Raw genomic sequence first — 15,614 nt, forward strand, 5'->3', positions numbered from 1 at the left:
TGGCTTGTATCCGCAACTGCGGGAACAGGCGGGGTACTTCACCATTGGGAGGCTTTCCCTGCGTGTACAGCTTGCGTACTGCGCGTAAGGTTCTCTGAGCATGGTGGGTCCTGCGGAAGCAGATGGCCTTTGCGCAGACGTCCCTGTTCAAGGTGAGTCTTGCGGGACCAACTGGGCTCTGCTGGGACCTACCTCTTCAAGTCCCCCCAGTCCAATGTTCTTCTCATGAATGTTTAATAAAGTGAGGTGAACTTTTGGACTTTGAGCAAGGGGTTTTGAAAAGGGTTTTTAGTTTTAAGGTTCTCCGTGGGGATTCTTCCCGCGGGTTTCCTAATGTCACTTGCAAAAATTCCCGATTTTTTTGCTTGATCTTTGGGTATGATGCGGGTAGGTATGTAACCTTCTCGCAAGGCAGGAGCGTTGAGTCTTACTTGTATATAGTCTCCATGAGGTTCTGGTGGTTTTCAACATAGTGATCAATTATGCTAAGACCACCAATTCCATTACGGAGTTTCAAACAATATAATTCTCGACGTTCCCGTTATGCGGGGATATTATTCCTCTATCCGCAAGCATTGCCTAGAAGATCCTTCTTGGTTTCAATTCTCTGCGGGTGCTAGGTATGTGAAGGGTTTTGCCTTAACACTGTACCCGCACCTGTCTTATAGTTACTTGATTGCCAAGGTATTCTTGGCTTCAATTCCCTGCGGGTGCTAGGTATGTGAAGGGTTTTGCCTTAACACTGTACCCGCATCCGGCTTATGGTTACTTGGTTGCCAAGATTTTCTTGGTTTCAATTCCCTGCAGGTGCTAGGTATGTGAAGGGTTTTGCCTTAACACTGTACCTGCATCTGTCTTACGGTTACTTGTTTGCCAAGGTAAGGGGTGTTTTCCCGCTTACTTTTGAATCTTTTTTGAATTTTGAATTTCAAAATTCGAAGAGTTGGTAGAAAGATAGGAACAGTCCAAACGTCTGAAACGTCGTGCGACGGTTTCTTCTGACTGTGTCATGACGTGCAGGAAGTTATGGTGACGTGACATTATATGGTCATTCCAGACGCTTTTTTAGGCGCGTGGGCGCGATTTTTCGGGCGCGTGGCCGCGAAATTACTGGCACACGTCCTGTCAACAGCTGTTGCCAGCCTGCTTTTTGCCACGTGTCATAGTTTCATTGCACCTTCGATTTCTCTCTCCTCCGCATTAAATTCATCGTATTAATTGCGATTAGTATATAAAGGGGGAGAGGGCTGTTTGCAATCCACACTTTCACCCTTCTCTTCTTCTTCTTTAGCGATTTCCGGCAAATACTCCCCTTTTCAGGCAAGCATTTTCCCGAAATCGCTTTCTTTTTTCTGCACAATGTCTTCTCGTGATCTTGAGTCTTCGGCCGATGACAAGAGTACTGCTGGTGAGTGCCAGTGTGCTCTGCCCGGCGATCAGTACCGGTACATTGTTAGGAAGTTCATGCTCGATCCTTTCGAGCCTGAGTTTCCTGAACCCCATCAGACCGTGTACGATGCCCCCAGAGGCAAGATCGGGGTTTATGCAGCATTCTTTGTCTATGGGAATCTTAGGTTCCCGTTGACAAAGTTTGTTTACCGTGTCCTTGAGAGGCACGGTGTTCATCTGACCTAGTTGCACCCCATGGCGATCGCCAAGATTCGCCATTTCGAGTGGGTGTGCCGGATTTTGGGCTTTGAGCCCCATGTTGACCGCCTGATGACTTTCTACACTTGGAGGTGCATCCAGGGGTGGTATACACTGACAACCCGTATCAAGGGTTTGAAGATTTGTGAAACCTCGCGCAGTCTCCGTTCGTGGAAGCGGGAGTTCTTCTACATTTCTGCCCGCGCCATCCCCATCGCCATGAAGTTTAAAAATGGCCAAGCAATTCCGAGCCTTCACGCCACCAACTACCAGGAGGCGGAATGGTTCTCGAGGATATCCCGGGTCCAATCTCCGGTTTTCCGGTTTCCAGAGTCCGGGATGGTGATGTTGGGGATGAGCCGAGTGTGGAAAGAGGCTGACGCGCAAAAGGTTCCGATCGTCCTCGAATACGGTTCGAACTCTATCCCTTACGGTATGCTCCGTTTCTTTTTGCTTATACGAGTTTATCTTCTAACTGTTTATTTTCTTTCAGAGGGGAACAACTTGGAGTCGCTCCTGTACCCGCGGGAAGCTGACGGTCCCGCGCGGATGGGTACTCGTGCTCTAGACGAGAACGAGTTGCCCATCCTGGAACAAATGGTGGATCGGTTTGTGGAGGTCTATCCGCCGGGCCAAGAGATCCTGAGCCACCGGCGGCCAGGTAAGGCGATATTCTATCCTCAACCCCTCAATGCTGTACCCGCTGCTGGAATTCCTTACATCCTGTCTTCTTCTGAGGAATCCGCAGATGGTCCTCCGCTGGTGCGGAAGAAGAAGGCTGCCGGCGGGAAAGGGAAGGAGAAGGTGGCCTCCACAGCTGATCCGGTGGTTCTATCTGACACCGAGTCAGATAGTGAAGAGGTGGCGGGGAACCCCGGTGGTGAGAAGACCACTGCTCCGGAGGCTACGACTGTTACCTCCGGAGAACCGACGACGACGGTGACCGGCATCAAGAGACCGGCTCCATCGGGTTCATCCCCGCCCGTCCGTACGTTCAGGCTCAAGAAAACCCGTAAGTACAAACATCCTTATCTTTGTAGATTTATCATACTTCATAAATATATTGCTAATACACTTGTCTTCTTTCTGCAGGCGTGGATGTTGACGCATTCCAGGGTGGAGCGCAGGGGAGTACCTCTCCGCCAATGACGGTAGGCTCGGTCAGCCTACCTGAGGCGTCGACCCAGGCACCTGCGCCTGCTTCCGCTGGTCCAGTTGCTCAATCCTTTGAGCCAACTGTTCCAGCCGAGATGACGTCACCGCCGGCGGTGAGTGCGATTTTTACAGCATCCTTCACCGAGCCGGCGGTTACCGTTGCTGCTGACTCCTCGGCGGCGTCCGCGGCGGACACCATGCCTCCGCCATCGACTGCGGCGGAAACCATGCCGCCTCCGCCATCGGTCTCGACGGCTGGACCTTCAGGTACGCGCGGGGCTTCTCGCCGATCTTTGTTACCTTCCCATCTGCCTGACCTTTTGGATGGATTTCCCTTAGGTTCAGGTGATGGGTTCGGTGGCTATCGGCCTGTGATCGACCCTACAGGTGCGTAGGGTTCTTTTGGCCTTTATGCAATTTTTATCATCTTTTCCTAACTGCTTGTTTCTTTTGCAGTGTCGGATTCCAATGAAGTGTATGTTCCAAGATGGAACATTCGCCGAGGAACAACCCTTCGCACACCTGTGGAGTGCGTGGACTGGGCTCGCCACGCTGCTCCCCATGGTGCGTTGGGGGAAGCCATGGTTAGCTACCAGGAGGGTAGGCTAACCAACGAGCTTCGGGTTCTCCTGGCCCGGATGCAGCCACGCGTCGAGCTGCTTTGTCGTGAAAACGACAAGTTGAAAGCAGCTCGCGTTAAAGAAGTATCTCAGGCGCGTGCTCTCCGGGAGGAGAACCAAAAACTAACCGCAGTATCTGCGGAGAAGGAGAAGGCCTTCAAGGCCCTCGAGGTTGAGGTTCAAGCGCGACTCGAGGCCCGCTCCAAGGCTGCCCAAGCTGTTAACGAACAGCTTCGGCTAGCTAAGGAGACTGCGAGGAACGCGACCGAGAGGGCCACCAAGGCTGAAGCTGTTGTTGAGCCTCTCCGCCTGGAGAATGAAGAACTTAAAGCTAAGTTAGAGGCTCTTCAACAGGCTCATGATGCCTTGGCTATGGAGGATGCGAAGAAGCTTCAAGAGATCCTGGACCAGAGGGGTGTGCTTGCGCACACCGAGCGGAAGCTTAAGGGCGTTGAAGAGGCCGCTGCAAAGGATGTGCTTCTCGCCAATCTTAATAAGAACGAAGCTGAACGCGCCTGCACCCAAGCTCTGGTTGCCAAGGAATGGCTTCTTCGAGAAGCGTTGCCTCAGGTATTTTAGCTTTATGTCGTCACGCTTTCCTTTGTAGAATAGAAGTTCTTATACTTGTACATTTTTTGTAGGTTGTGCATCGGGTCTTTTCAGAGACATCTTACGACGATGCTATGAGCGCAGCCCTCAACGCTTCTCATGAGGATGGGGAACGGACCGGCTTCCTGCTTGGTCTAGGGTTTGCTGAGAAAGGCGTCCCGCCTTCCAACTTCCCTTTGTATAATGCGGATACCGAAACTATTTATGACCAAGCAGTGAACCAGTATGCTGCCTTCCCGCATCCGGTGGTGGAGAAGGTGAATGAAATTGCTGCTGCTGATGATGGGCTTGCTGTCCTTAGAGCTTTCCTTGAACCGTCACACTCTGTCGATGGTGCGGGTCCAAGTGGGAGTGGTCCTGAAGCATGATCCAAAAGATCCCTTTCCACTACTAGCGTAGATATTTGCTCTTGTACTTCTTTTGTATGCGGGTATATGCCCAGCAATGTTTGTAATATTCAAGTTGATGAAATAAAGAATGTGTTTGTCCTTTTCTTTGTTTATTTTACGCATGTTTACACTTAGCAATTTCTTTAGTACTTAGATAAGTTAACTTTTTGACATGGTAAATTATAAGTTTATTTTTGCTTCCTCTTTCATGATTGTGCGGGTAGGACCGTCACTTGCACTTAGTAGGATGGCTAAACTTACATTTATCCTGCGTGGAAGTTTTCCTCATCTTTTCCTTGAAATTTTCTAAGTGTTCAGAATAAGTTAACCTTTGAACGTGGTAGATGATAGGTTGAAGTTTTGCTTCCTTGTTTGTGATTGTGCGGGTAAGACCGTCACTTGCACTTACAAGGATGGCTAAACTTTACTTACATCTGACCTGCGTGTAGGTTTTCCTTAGAACTTTTTAACATTTTTAGCGTTGTGTTTATGCGGGTTTTGCCGCCTTCCACACGCAACTACTTACTTCTTCACGCATTGGTGCGGTGAATACCGGCACATGGGAAGTTCATAAGTTAAAGGTAAGGCTATCAACACATTGTGTAAGGAGAATCATTTCCATTAGAAGTGGCTCTAGGCCTTTTCTTTACAAGTTTGGAATTGATCTACATATAACATTTGCGTAATTGAGCTCCATTCCATGTTCTTGGGATAGGAGTGCCATCGAGCCTTTCAAGCCGGTATGCGCCTTTTCCCAGGACTTCTTTGATAATGTATGGCCCTTCCCAGACCGGGGCCAGCTTTCCTGGGCGCTCTTGGTTTGAAGCCTCGTTGTTACGCAGTATGTAGTCTCCTTCATTGAAGTTGCAGAGTTTTACCCGCGTGTTGTAGTACTTTTGCATTTGTCGTTTGTAATTTTCTTCACGCACTGCGGCTAAGTCTCTGCGTTCCTCGGTTAGCATAAGGTCTAACCGTCTTTCCGCATCATTGTCTTCTGGCTGGATCAAGACCCTTGGTGAGGGTAAACCAATTTCGACTGGGACCATGGCTTCAGTGCCATAAGTGAGACTGAACGGGGTTTCCCCCGTACTGGCCTTTTTCAGCGTTCTGTTTGCCCAAAGGACGTGCGGGAGCTCGTCCACCCAGCCGGATCTGTGTTTCAAGAGTCTTTTCTTTATGCCATCGACGATGCTCTTGTTTGGTCTTTCCACCTCACCATTACCTTGCGGGTGTGCCACTGAGGTAAAGGTGTGGGTGATTTGAAGTTCTTTCAGCCACTGCTGTAGCTTCTTGTCAGCAAAGTTGGTGCCGTTATCGCTCACCAGATTCTGTGGAAGTCCAAAACGACAGATAATAAATTCCCAAATAAATTTTTTGATATGTTTTGCGGTTGTTTGGGCTAAAGGTTTTGCTTCTATCCACTTGGTGAAGTAATCGATGGCTACCACTAGGAACTGAACATTTCTTGCTGCTGTGGGAAATGGGCCTGTCATCTTTGAATTAAATAACAATATTTTTCTAGATCTTCCAATGCTTAAAGCAATTAATAAAAGAAAATGATTGTTTTAAAATTTTACTAAAACATAAGTAATAAAAAGTAATTTAGTGTTTGAAACTTTCAAATTTAAATAAAATTTAAATAGTTACCAAATAAAACAATTTGAAGTTTTACTATTATACCCTAATAATTAATTAAATGAAAAAAGGAAAAGAAAAAAATTTGATTAGGTAGAAAGATTTCTCCAACTTTTCACACTAATATGATTTCTCTATTGTACTCAACCATATATATATATATATATATAGGAGAAGTATAGTTTGAAAACCCTCTCGAGTTAAGAAAACCCGTGAAAAACCTATGTAACATATTTTTTACATGTAATATATGTTGTTACATTTAATACAAAACATCGAAAACATAAAAAAAAATGTTTTGCTATTTTTTATACATTTTTTAGTAATTTTTATATATGTTTTCAGGAGAGAGAAAATGTAAATAAACTTTAACATTTTTTATTAACTTTAATTGTGATTGTGGACTACAAGATTTAATCTTTAATTAAAAACATGTGGTTAAGAATGAGTTTTTATAGTTTTCACAACTCAAGTGGGTTTTTATTATAACATAATCCTATATATATATATATATATATATATGGGAGATTTTAAATGAGAACCCCTTTGAGTTTTAAGAACTCGAAAGAATTCAACGTAACGATTTTTTTTTTCGAATTTTTTTTACACATGCGTAATATATGTAGGTTACATATACGTAAAAAAAATACATAATTTTTTACGCACCGAGTCGACTTATTACATATGTGTAACGGACGTTTAAAGTTGTGTACTCACTGTACATAGTTATTCTCTCTCCTCTTTGACTTTTTTGCCACATTTAATCTCAACCACATATTCCAATCTATTTAATTAAACGTGTGGCCAAGAATTGAGTTCTTAAGTTTTTAAGACTCAACATGGTTCTCAAAAAACCACTCCCCTATATATATATATATATATATATGGGAAGTATAGAATGAAAACCCACTTGAGTTGTGAAAACCCGTGAAAACCTTACATAACATCGTTTTTTTTTGTATTTTTTTACACACGTAATATATGTTGTAACATTTAATACAAAACATCGAAAACTAAAAAAAATTGTGTTGCTATTTTTAACATTTTTTACTAATTTTTATTTATGTTTTCAAGAGAGAAAAAAGTTATATTTATATTTACATTTTTTATTCACTTTAATTGTGGACCACAAGATTTAAATTTTAATTAAAATATATGGTTGAGAATGAGTTTCCAGAGTTTTCACAACTCAAGTGGGTTTTCATTTTAACCCTTTCCTACACACACACACACACACACACACATATAGGGGAAGGTTAACGTACAATAATCGCTAAACGTACATTACGTACGCGACATACGTTCAGCTAATACGTTCAGGTTAAGAACTTTGAGAACCATTTTGGACCACTAAAAAAACTTCTAAAAATATTTAAAAAATTATAAACATAAAAAAAAAGAAAATTTTAAAAAAGTAAAGAAACCAAAATTCTTATATTTCATTTCGGTTTCATAGAAAAAAAAAAAAAAATAATAATAATAATAATAATAATAATAATAATTCGTATTATACCTATACACATGTGTATAATTTCTTTTAATATCTAGTTACGTAATGTACATATATGCATATTATCATTTACCGTCAATTATACATATGTTTATAAAAAAACATGTTTGCATATATATACATATATGTATAATTTAACTAAACCAAGATTTTTTTTTTACGAAACCGGGAGAAAAATTGAAACTTGGACACGTTGTTGTGCATATGCAACGTTATTTATTGAGATTCAATATCATAGTAGTGATCTATATAGCTAATTTAACAATTACAGGTCATTTGAACGTGAAAAATCTTCATTCATTTGTCAAGTCTCGTGAGTATTATGTAAATGATAAACCAATGGTTTGTTTTCTTTTTTGTTTTATTGGAAGTTAATACAAAGCAGTTTGATAGGTGTTAGATGCTTTAGCAGGGTGAAATAGTTCACACAAGTGGCTAAATGTGTACCTGGCCTAAACCTGTTTAGACTAAATCCACAACCCGTGAAATTCGTACTAGGTTCATGTCATCTCATAAATCTTGCACCCTTAATTGTTGCCATATTTAATCGTAGCAGTATATCTTTGGAAGAGAGTTTTAATATTACTAGCAATTCTATTGTTTGGACTTTTATAAATAAGATAATTAGCTACTATAGTTTTTTACTATGATAACCATCTAAAATGTTGTATTAAAAGTAAATAAAGGTTATATGTTTTCATCCAATACCATTTACGTTTAAAACCCGTTCATTTAAAGTATCAACAAATCAGCATAAACAAACAACACCACATTCATTTTCTTAACGAACAAACACAAACGACAAAATCATGTTCGTTTTGTGTTTGATCATTTGTTCGGCTAAAGTTAAACGAATGAACATGAACAACGCACAATTAATTATATTAATATAAAAAGTTATATATTCAAAATAATATTAAGAAGAAAACTAAATTAACCCGCGGGCTAAAAGCTAGTAGATTAATATACGTAGACAAAGGTCTTCTTAACATGTACGGTTAAAATTCGAAGTAAATAAAACATTACAAAGAAGAAGTTCATTCCAATTTAAATTATAAATTCATTACAACAAACAGACAGCCCATATCACACGAGCCTTATACACATAACTATAAACTCCAATTACGACAAACATACATGTGATCTTGAAGTAGGACCCATGGAATGTGTTACATAGCAACTTCAACTATCATTTGATATTGGACTTTGATCCACTGAAGCATATGTTAATAGCTCCGGATTGCATTCTAGAATCTTCATTTCTTGTTCATCCAAATTCACCCATGCTTCAATTCCACCACCAGAGTTTGTATCCATTAAGTTCACAACATTCATAAACACCGGGACCCCCTCACCTATGAAACCAGACACCCACGTAGGCTTTCCCCAACCAAAATCAATATCATAGAAACCCATGTTACACCAACTTGTAAAATTATAGTTGTCTATTGGCCCTATTGAGCAAATTTCTCCCATTTGTTGAAGGGACTTTTGCATTGCAACATAGCCTTCATCACCTTGTGCTTTGTTTACAAACTCATCATCGATTTTTGCAAAACTTTCATGCACCTTATTCGCCAAATTATGAAATGTGGTTTCGTGGCTAGCTTTGTACACTGCATTAGAGACCCAAATCATGTTACAAATCATGTTTTTTGACCACTTTATAGCAAGTTTGCTACGAAGGTTCACAAAGTGGGTTAACCGAGAAGATTTCTCGACTCCACATGCTTCTTTAGAGGCTGCAATTGCACACTTCCATATCAAAGCAGATACCACCTTAACTCGTGTTGGTTGTGGCACTCCGTTTCTACTTGCCTCCATTTTTAATGCGGCAATGGCATTCGCATCAAATATGAATCTTTTGGTGCTACATTTGCCTTCCTTTAACATAGATTGAGATATAACCGTGGATATGTCTCGAAGCCACAAGCTTTTCGCAGGGAAAATCGATGGAGCATTAAAATTTGGACAAATGACTTCTTCAGTTCCACAAGCCATGTTAGCCCATCCTTTTAGAAAAGTGTAGAGTGCAGCCCCATCAAGGATCTTGTGTGAAACACACAACCCGACAGCGATTCCACCACACTTGAAAATGTTAACTTGAACATTTGTCGCACGAGCACCCGCGCTAGATTCATCATAACTAGGTTCAAATGGCAAGAACCTGTTGATCAATCTGTGTTGAGGATTGCGCAAAAAGCCATCAAGACGACCATGAACCAAAGCTAGGACATAGTTGGCACCAACATCGTTACAATCAATCGAAAGATTGTTCTTATTCGTTTTAATTGTTCCGGCTAGTGGATAAAACTGAGTCAAGGTTTCAGATAAGGATTTCTTTAAAACCACTGACCTTTGTAGGGCATGGAAGATGTTATCGCCTTTTTGGTTAGGGTAGTACAAGATGACTGGCACATAAGGGGCGACAATAAGTTGATCTAGGATCGAAAGGTTGAATGTTTTCAAATGGTTTGGTGTTGGGGATGATGGCTTAATGCTCTCTTTGGAAATAATTTGGATTTCCATAGCATCAAATGGCTGGTTAATTAGTCGAGTTAGTCTGGAAAAGATGGTAATTGCGATATTAGATATGCCCTCTAAATGCCCTTTTATACTGCGAGTTGTGATCAATATTTTATGCGATTTGATTTCATTGGATTTAATTGTATTTAACCATCATAATTCTTATCAATAATAGAGGCTGGGTTTCTGTGAACTTGATTTGGAATATTATTGAATGTTATAAAATAATAATAACAATAATAGAACATTAATTTTTAACAACTAGTGGGTTAATACACAAGTAATTAACTGCGCTCCACGTAGGATCAATTTTAGTGAATATTTGTATGAAAAGGTGGATAAACAATAAGCAAGCCGTAAAGATAATAAAAAGCCAATCAAACTTTTTTCCTTTTCACAAAATTTCCTCCCAAGCCAGGGGTGGATCTATAAGATTTTTCCAGGTAATGATTCCTAAGCAAAAATTTGGTAAAATGATTCCGAATTTTCCCTTCCCAGTTTTCTTAAAAAATTGGGTACCGTTATCGTTACCGAAATACACTTGTTTCGATACCGATACCACTATTTCATCCCTACCTATGTGAAGAGGTAGGTCCCAGCAGAGCCCAGTTGGACCCGCAGGACTCACCTTGAAGAGAGACGTCTGCGCAGAAACCAACTGGATCCGCAGGACCCACCATGCTCAGAGACGTGACGTCCTTACGCGCAGTACGCAAGCTGTTCCCGCAGGAAATGCCTCCCAATGGCGAAGTACTTCGCCTGTTCCCGCAGCTGCGGATACAAGCCATCAGGGAAGGCCACCCGCGCAGCAAGGCTACACGTACAAGGCACTTAGCTCTCAAAATAATTCAGTAGTCACCTGAAGGAATGAGCAAAGCCGGGAACAATCCCGCACAAAGGCGGGAGGGGGAATACTCCCGCCCAAATAAGTCAGTCCGTACGATACTGGAGGATCTTTTGTACGGTACCTGACGAGGTATGGGCAAAAGATCTGACCAGAGATACGACAGCTCATTGACAACAGTATGGCGAGCAGCATGCTCTTGTACTGTATGTCACTATTAGCCGCTGCCTACTCACCAACTCCTGTCATACCACGTGCATAGCCTGCAGTTGGTGGAAAAGGAATAGTACACAGCAGGCCTGGTCACTGTCAGCCGCTGCCTACCCACCAACTACCAGCATGGCACGTGCGTAGGCCACAGTTGGTAGAACAGGAATACTATTCAGCCGGCTATACCCTCTTGGAAACCTACCTTCGGCTATAAATACCCCATATGGTATGATCATCTCATCTTATCTTGTATCTTGTATCTTATACCTGATATCTGCTCTAGCAATCTCTTAATATACACATATATTCAAGAGCAATCTAGTCTGATTCTCACGCCGGAGGGTGGTCACAAGGAGGTACCCCCCCTTCTCAGTGACGAGCTCACGGTGTCTGTTTTGCAGGTTATCAGAAGAACCATCTTTGCCAGGTCTAACCCCTCGTGGGAAACATCTATTTAACCCCCAGATTATCCGTAATCTGCCCGGGGTCGATTAGTGTTTCTTCATTGGCGCCATCCGTGCATAAAAGCTAGAACTTAATTTCTTTTTTCAGTTTTTTCAAACTTCTGGAAAGATGGTTAAAGAAACTCCGGTAACCACAACCCCAGCTACTGGGGGGAATACCGGCGACTACACAGTTTTTACGAACACTACCCCGGTTACCCAAGCCGGGGCAAGTGCAGTAAATTTTACGAACACTACCCCAGTTACCCAAGCTGGGGCAAGTGCAGTAAATAATCGCTCACTGGGATTCACCGATACCCAGTTAGAGAGACAACGAACGAGGCTCCCCCGCCAAACACTCGATGAAGTTAAAGCGTGGGCGGAAGCACGTCAAAAAGAATTCCAAGCTGAGTTGGATGAACGCTTACGTTTACTCCAACAGGCTGATAAATTCGTAGAGTACTTTGACGATGATTCGGAGGAATCCGATAGTGACGCAAACCCTCGTCATAGGGCGAAAGGGAAGCGTAAGGAAACGGACTCCCAACCGAGAAGGCATTTTGGAGAAACCTTCAAACCAAAAAACGCGGGTGGAAACCCACGTGACTTCTCTAAAACATTTACACCAACTGCTGCAAAGGCGGGAACGTCCAAATTTGCAAGGGACATTGCGGAAGCAATCGTCCCGAAAAGTGCCAAACAGATGTCCAACATCGGCACTTACGATGGTATATCTGATCCAGACGATCATTGGAACAGGTTCATAGCGGGGGCAACCGTCAGTAGTTGGACGGAACCTACGTGGTGTTACATGTTCCAAATGACGCTTGTTGGGGCAGCTAGAGCGTGGTTCGATCGTCTACCGGTCCACCACATCTACGATTGGGAAGACTTCCAGCAGAAGTTTAGCCAACACTTCAGCCAACAAAGAAAGTATACCGAGGAGCAATGGACAATCCTCAATTGCATTCGAGAAAAAGATGAATCTTTGCCAGACTTCATCACTCGCTTCAACTCTAAGAAGCTAAGTCTGGGTAATATCAGCGAAGATCTTGTTCGCGCTGATTTCATCCAGGGCGCGAACGACCCAGAGCTCATCCGCACCTTAACGGGTAGAGATGGCATGCCATCCACATGGGATGCCATCATGACAGCAGCTAAACGCTTTGCGGAAACGGAAAAGCAAATGGGTAGAGATCTCCCCCAGAGCACAAACCTCTACACCCAGAAAACAAGAGAAGACAACATCCTTACCGCCCGACTAAACAAAAAGCGGAAGCTAGGCATTTGGCAGTCAAGGGTAAACTTTGACACCTCATCCGGCTTGCAACATCGGTTAGGCGGAAGGGATAACGTACAGTCGAACCAAAACTCCAGATGGACGCCACTCACCAAAAGCGTCACCGAGATATTCGCCACTGAGGAGCTCCCATGGCCAAAGGCTCCAATAATCCGACATCGTCACAATGCTGATCGGAGCAAATACTGTGACTTTCACAGGACAAAAGGCTACAACACTGAAGAATGCACAGACGTGAAGGACATCGTCGAAGCATACGTCAGAGATGGGACGCTCGCGCACCTCGTGGCATAACAAACGCTGAGCAGGCTGATGCGTGTAGAACCCCAGCTGGGGAAAACACGAATAAAATTGCAGCTTCAATGCCGGAGACTACATATTGCGTAAACAACGAGATCCCGAACCAGGTGCATATCGGCTCAATGGCACTCCCATCCCAACATGGAAGGGAGCTCAATCACACAGTTTGCATGTAGATCAATTCCAAACTTGTAAAGAAAAGGCCCAGAGCCACTTCTAATGGAAATGATTCTCCTTAGAACATTGATGCTGATGATCTTACATTTATACTTATGAACTTTCCACACTGATATGCCGGTCTTCACCGCATACATAAGGGGGGAAGTCGTTGCTTGTGGAAGGCGGCAAAACCCGCATAAACACAAAAAACGGCAAACCTTCACGCAGGTCAGTCATAGGTAAAGTTGGGTCATCCCACTAAAGGAAAGTGCCGGTCTTAACCGCACAAATCATGATAGAAGAAACCGAACTAACCTATTGACAACCACGCGTCGAACGGTTACCCTATTCAAAATACTTAGAAAATTTCTAACAGAAGGATGAGGAAAACCTCCACGCAGGTCAGATATAGGTGAAGTTTAGCCATCCTACCAAGTGTAAGTGACGGTTTTACCCGCACAATCACGAAGGGGAAGCAAAACTTCAACCTATTATCTACCACGTTCAAAGGTTAACTTATTCTAAACACTTAGAAAATTTCTAACAGAAGGATGAGGAAAACCTCCATGCAGGTCAGATATAGGTGAAGTTTAGCCATCCTACCAAGTGCAAGTGACGGTTTTACCCGCACAATCACGAAGGGGGAAGCAAAACTTCAACCTATTATCTACCACGTTCAAAGGTTAACTTATTCTAAACACTTAGAAAATTTCTAACAGAAGGATGAGGAAAACCTCCACGTAGGTCAGATATAGGTAAAGTTTAGCCATCCTACTAAGTGCAAGTGACGGTCCTACTCGCACAATCACGAATGAGGAAGCAAAACTCCAACCTATTATCTACCACGTTCAAAGGTTAACTTATTCTAAACACTTGGAAAATTGCTAATTTAAACTAAAGTATGCATGAGCAAGTCATATAACGTTTATAAAGCAAGTCATCCAGTGAAAGTAGCGGTCTTACCCGCACAAAGATTTATATTTCATAATATTCATTACAAGAATGGCCGGGTAACTACCGCCTACAAGAATATAAATCTGTACAAGCTAAATCTATCCTAACAGTGGGAAGGGATCTTAGTGTTCAAGCTTCAGGACCACTCCCTCCAAACCCACTTGTACCCGCACCATCAGTTGGCTGTGGCGGTTCAAGGAAGGTCTTTAGAATGGCTAGCCCATCATCAGCAGCAGCAACTTCGTTCACCTTCTCCACCACCGGATGCGGGAAGGCGGCATACTGATTCACTGCTTGGTCATATATAGCTTCAGTGTCAACATCATATAAAGGGAAGTTGGAAGGCGGGATGCCTTTCTCAACGAACCCTAGACCAAGCAGGAAGCCGGCCTTTTCCCCATCCTCGTGAGAAGCGTTGAGGGCTGCGCTCATGGCATCGTCGTATGATGTGTCCGTGAAGACTCGATGCACAACCTACAAGAAAAAAATACAAGTATCAAAACCTTTTCTATTTACAAAGAAAAGCGTGAAGACATTAGGAAGCTAAGCTTACCTGCGACAACGCTTCTCGAAGAAGCCATTCCTTGGTAACCAGAGCCTCCTGGAGGGCAGCTTGAGCTTGGTTACGGGCGCGTTCGGCTTCACTTTTGTTGAGGTTGGCAAGCAACACTTCTTTTGCCGCAGCCTCTTCAACGCCCTTTAGCTTCCGCTCAGTGTGGTCAAGCACCCCCCCTCTGGTCCAAGATCTCTTGGAGCTTCTTGGCGTCTTCCATCGCCAAGGCATCATGAGCCTGTTGGAGCGCCTCTAGTTTGGCTTTAAGTTCCTCATTCTCGAGGCGTAGAGGCTCAGCAACAGCTTCAGCCTTGGTGGCCCTCTCAGTTGCGTTCCGTGCAGTTTCCTTAGCCAGCCGAAGCTGTTCGTTAACAGCTTGGGCAGCCTTGAAACGGGCCTCGAGCCGAGCCTGAACTTCAACCTCGAGGGCCTTGAAGGCCTTCTCCTTTTCCGCAGCCACTGCGGTAAGCCTCTTGTTCTCCTCCCGGACAGCCCGCGCCTGAGCTACTTCTTGAATACGAGCTGCTTTTAACTTGTCGTTTTCACGACAGAGCAGCTCGACGCGCGGCTGCATCTGGGCCAGGAGAATCCGAAGCTCGTTGGTTAGCCTACCCTCCTGGTAGCTAGCCATTGCTTCCCCCAACGCACCATTGGGAGCTGCGTGACGAGCCCACTCCACGCACTCCACAGGCGTGCGAAGGGTTGTTCCTCGGAGGATGTTCCATCGTGGAACATACACTTCATTGGAATCCGACACTGC

The 15,614-nt window shown here is 43.6% G+C and overlaps 1 pseudogene; it reads right to left on the reverse strand.

Moving 5' to 3' along the window:
* Positions 1 to 8,745: 8,745 nt before the first annotated feature.
* Positions 8,746 to 10,094, reverse strand: LOC143620859 (epi-neemfruitin B 7-O-acetyltransferse L7AT pseudogene; annotated as a pseudogene).
* Positions 10,095 to 15,614: the final 5,520 nt, after the last annotated feature.

The sequence above is a fragment of the Bidens hawaiensis genome, unplaced genomic scaffold (genome assembly GCF_021521415.1).
Source record: "Bidens hawaiensis isolate Kalapana, Puna unplaced genomic scaffold, B.hawaiensis_p1.1 tig00002717_1, whole genome shotgun sequence".
Lineage (NCBI taxonomy): Eukaryota > Viridiplantae > Streptophyta > Magnoliopsida > Asterales > Asteraceae > Bidens > Bidens hawaiensis.